This window comes from Salvelinus namaycush, chromosome 18 (assembly GCF_016432855.1).
Source record: "Salvelinus namaycush isolate Seneca chromosome 18, SaNama_1.0, whole genome shotgun sequence".
Taxonomy (NCBI): Eukaryota; Metazoa; Chordata; class Actinopteri; order Salmoniformes; family Salmonidae; genus Salvelinus; species Salvelinus namaycush.
In genome coordinates, this window is record NC_052324.1 from 42,454,903 (window position 1) to 42,460,310 (window position 5,408).

The following is a 5,408-nucleotide window of genomic DNA, read 5'->3' on the forward strand; positions in this document are numbered from 1 at the left end:
TGAATTTGTAGTAGCTTCACGTTGTCTTTTAAACTATATTATGAGCGGTCTCTGAAAACAAACAATGCCACCATGTGATCCGACCATGTATGGCTCGGATTATGGGTAGTACACAGATTAGACTACGTTGAATAGAACCACTACAGTTACGCATGGACGACAAGTGCCAATACCGCAATCACAACCTGTAGACATCACAGCAACACTATATTGTCTGTAAATTTACAAGTCAAACTGGACCTCTAGTCTCTCCTTCCTTTGGCATTTACCCCATAGTAATCCCTCACATTTAGAGGCTTTATTTAGTTGACCGTAAAAACACTGAGCAAGTGATCTGGTAGATGATTTTTTTTTAAATAGCCTATTGTGTTTCAGAGAGGAAACGTTATTAGTGTAATTGGAGGTGAATATCAACGATTCAATTTCAATTGTGTGGCTTCTGGTTGCAATCAATATTGCCTGGAAACCAGAAATTGAATTGCATACAATTCTACTTCGGGAATGAGCGTTTGAATCGGTAAAGTTTCCATTCACCACCTTTACAAACCATAATGTGGAATACAATGATATGTTAAAGTACTTTACCGGTTGTAGGTGAATTGGGTCCTTTTGGCGGTAGGTATGTGAGACAATATATCCACTGGAAAGTATAATTAAATAAACGTTTCAAAACGCTGGTACTGCGTTCATATTTCTTTAACCTTGTAAACACGTTCACGAACTCGGCAAATCAGCATGCATCTCCTGCATGTATTTTTTTTATCTTGTGCGCATGCTTCAGGTGATAGAAATTGAACGCACTACCAGCGCTTTAAAATTTGATGTAATTATACTTTCCTGTGGATATATTGTCTCACAATCCTACCGTTAAAAAGGACCAACCGCATGGACAACCGGTAAAGTACTTTAAAATATAATTTTACTCAACATTCTGGCTTGTAGAGCTGTGAGAGGAAACGTTCCTGATTCTAACCTTCATTTCTGCCCGACAGAATTCTATGCAATTCAACGTGGGGTTTCTAGGCAACATTCAATAGAGATATCAAGAAAATGTCCATCCTTGACTGGACAATAAAGTTATATTCTATTTATTTCTATTCTAAATACACTTGAAAAGGAGACAATCAAAACATTGACCAAGTTTACATGCACACCAATATCTCGTTATTATTCGGGATACTTGAGTATTCTATTTTTGAGTTGACATAGAAACATAATATCCCGTTTACAATAAACCGAAAACGTTTATGAGAAACCCGGATAAGATGCCTGGCATATGCTGATCTAAAACGGGATACTGTGGCATGTAAACAGTTGATCCCGTTTACTGTTGTTTTTGCACTGTTGAGGCTACATCCCGATGGGGTTTGTGCAGATTGTACGGAGATTGTGACATCCGGTTAAATGGCGTCCCTTGAGAGGGCAAGAACAAGATGTATATCAAGAGAAGTTTATTATCATAAGGAGACATACAGTGGCTTCGGAAAGTATTCAGACCCCTTGACTCTTTCCACATTTTTGTTATGTTATAGCCTTATTCAAAAATTGTGTTTTCCCCTCATCAATCTACTTAGAATATCCCATAATGACAAAGCAAAAACATTTTTTTTTTTGAAATGTTAGCAAATTTGGTAAAAATGAAAAACTTAAATATTACATTTACATAAGAATTCATACCCTTTACTCAGTACTTTCTTGAAGCACCTTTGACAGCGATTACAGCCTCGAGTCTTCTTGGGTATAACACTACAAGCTTGGCACACCTATATTTTGGGAGTTTCTCCCATTCTTCTCTGCAGATCCTCTCAAGCTCTGTCAAGTTGGATGGGGAGCGTTACTGCACAGCTATTTCCAGGTCTCTCCAGAGATGTTGGATCGGGTTGAAGTCCGGGCTCTGGCTGGGCCACTCAAGGACATTCAGAGACTTGTTCCGAAGCCACTTCTGCGTTGTCTTGGCTGTGTGCTTAGGGTTGTTGTCCTGTTGGAAGGTGAACCTTCACCCCAGTCTGAGGTCCTGAGTGCTCTGGAGCAGGTTTTCATCAAGGATCTCTCAGTACTTTGCTCCGTTCATATTTGCCTTGATGTCGCAGTCCATGCAGCTGAAAAATAATCTCCACAGCATGATGCTGCAACCATGTTTCACCTGGCACTGGGCTGGTGCAAGGTTTCCTCCAGACGTGACACTTGGCATTCAGGCCAAAGAATTCAATCTTAGTTTCATCAGACCAGAGAATCTTGTTTCTCATGGTCTGAGAGTCTTTAGGTGTCTTTTGGCAAACTCCATGCAGGCTGTCATGTGCCTTTTACTGAGGAGTGGCTTCCGTCTGGCCACTCTACCATAAAGGCCTGATTGGTGGAGTGCTGCAGAGATGATTGGCCTTCTGGAAGGTTCTTCATCTCCACAGAGGAACTCTGGAGCTCTGTCAGAGTGACCATCGGGTTCATGGTCAACTCCCTGACCAAGGCCCTTCTCCCTCGATTACTCAGTTTGGCCAGGCGGCCAGTTCTAGGAAGAATCTTGGTGGTTCCAAACTTCTTCCATTTAAGAATGATTAGAGGCCATTGTGTTCTTGGGGACCTTCAATGCTGCAGAGATTTTTTGGTACCGTTCCTCGGATCTGTGCCTCGACACAATCCTGTCTTGGAGCTCTACGGACAATTCCTTCGACCTCATGGCTTGGTTTTTGCCCTGACATGCACTGTCAACTGTGGGACCTAATATAGACAGGTGTGTGCTTTTCCGAATTATGTCCAATCAATTGAATTTACCAAAGGTGGACTCCAAGTTGCACAAACATCTCGAAGATGATCAATGGAACAGGATGCACGTTTTCTACATTTTAAGTCTCATAGCAAAGGGTCTGAATACTTATGTAAATAAGGTATATGTTTTTTATTTTTAATACATTTTCAAACATTTCTAAAAACCTGTTTTCATTTTGTTGGATATTGTGTCTAGATTGCCGAGGATTCTTTTTATTTAATCAATTTTAGAATAAGGCTGTAATGTAACAAAGTGGAAAAAGTCAAGGGGTCTGAATACTTTCCGAAGGCTCTGTATACCTGGAATACGGAGGAGGAATGGAGGGAAGAAGAGAGGCAGAGGAGGTCGAAGAGAGAGGGAAGAAGAGGGAGCAGCTTAAGGTTAAAAATTGAGGGATAAAGGGAAATTATGTGTTCAAGAAGAACGGTAGAAAGTGTCAGCAGAGTGAGCTGTACGCCGGATCGAAGACAGGAGGAGAAATGGAAGTGAATGAGGGCGAAGTACCGGAGGTGGTAGATGTGATGAAGTTCTCGGAGCCCGAGGCTTGCACCGAGGGTCAGGATAAAGATGAGTCTGTGACAGTGGGAGTGACATCCATTGTGGTTTCAGGGTGGGTGAAAACAGAGTTGGGTGCTGTGGAATCGGTGAAGGTATTCAGAAGTGGTCTTGTGATAATTGTTTGTGTTTCTGCTGGTCAGAGGGAGCAGGCTCTCCGTGTTAAACGAATGGGGACAAGAGAGGTAAGGGCTCCATTGAGAGGAGTGATTACTGGGGTAATGGTAAATGTAAAAGTTGACCAACTGAAGTGGAAGATTCTCGGTGTTTGTGATGCTTGTCATTTGGTGCGACGCAGACAGGGTGGCGTGAGTGGTGAAACAGAAGAGTCATTGTCTGTCCTTTTGAGTTTTGATGTTGAGTCTTTGCCCGTACAAGCGTTTGTGCCAATTACATTACGTTGTCACAGGTGTCGAGTTTATGGGCATGTGGCAACAGTGTGAAGGAGGGAGGATCCTAGGTGGGAGAAGTGTGCAGAAGGGCATTGGAGAAAGTACGTGTTAATTGTAGGGGTGCCCATGGAGCTGGGGGATCAGAAATGTCCCGTGTGAGAGAGGCAGGTTTGAGGTTTCCAGGGTTGGAGTAGTGTAGAAGTTGTCGTACGCTGAGGCAGTGGAGAAAGTAGAGGAAGATTGGTCAAGAGGGAGGGATCCTGAGAGGAGTGGTGTGAGTAGTAGATCTGTACCAGTACAGAGGCCAACGAGTGATGTACTGTACCAGTCAAAAGTTTGGACACACCTACTCATTCAAGGGTTTTTCTTTATTTTTTAAAATTATTTTCAACATTATAGAATAATAGTGAAAACATAAACTATGAAATAACACATATGGAATCATGTAGTAACCAAAAAAGTCTTAAACAAATGAAATTATATTTTAGATTCTTCAAAGTTGCCACCCTTTGCCTTGATGACAGCTTTGCACACTCTTGGCATTCTCTCAACCAGCTTGTTTCATAGTTCTGATGTCTTGGCATGTAGAAAATAGTACAAAAAACTTTGGACTGGTACTGTACATGAAGAATTGGATTAAATGAATGGTGCACAACGACTGACCCGCATGGTGGCCCACTCCATCTGAAGTGTCCTGTTAGGGTGAAGGAGAAGGATAAGGGCTGAATGTCTCCTATCCAGAGGTGTCGAGAATAAGGACCGTCCAGAATGTCTCCTATCCGGTGGCAATGAGAATAAGGGCTGTCCAGAATGTCTCCTATCCGGAGGCATTGAGAATAAGGGCTGTCCAGAATGTCTCCTATCCGGAGGCATTGAGAATAAGGGCTGTCCAGAATGTCTCCTATCCGGAGGCATTGAGAATAAGGGCTGTCCGGAATGTCTCCTATCCGGTGGCGTTGAGGATAAGGGTTGTCCAGAATGTCTCCTATCCAGAGGTGTCGAGAATAAGGACCGTCCAGAATGTCTCCTATCCTGAGGTGTCGAGGATAAGGGCTGTCCATAATGTCTCCTATCCTGAGGCGTTGAGAATAAGGGCTGTCCAGAATGTCTCCTATCCGGAGGTGTTGAGAATAAGGACCGTCCAGAATGTCTCCTATCCTGAGGTGTCGAGGATAAGGGCTGTCCATAATGTCTCCTATCCTGAGGTGTCGAGGATAAGGGCTGTCCATAATGTCTCCTATCCTGAGGCGTTGAAGATAAGGGCTGTCCAGAATGTCTCCTATCCGGAGGTGTTGAGAATAAGGACCATCCAGAATGTCTCCTATCCGGTGGCGTTGAGGATAAGGGCTGTCCATAATGTCTCCTATCCTGAGGTGTCGAGGATAAGGGCTGTCCATAATGTCTCCTATCCTGAGGCGTTGAAGATAAGGGCTGTCCAGAATGTCTCCTATCCGGAGGTGTTGAGAATAAGGACCATCCAGAATGTCTCCTATCCGGTGGCGTTGAGGATAAGGGCTGTCCATAATGTCTCCTATCCGGAGGCGTTGAGGATAAGGACTGTCCAGAATGTCTCCTATCCAGAGGCGTTGAGGATAAGGGCTGTCCAGAATGTCTCCTATCTGGCGGCGTTGAGAGGAGTGAAAGAAAGGAGTGAAGTTGAAGAAGTAATGGTAATAGGACTAGAGACACTAGATGAT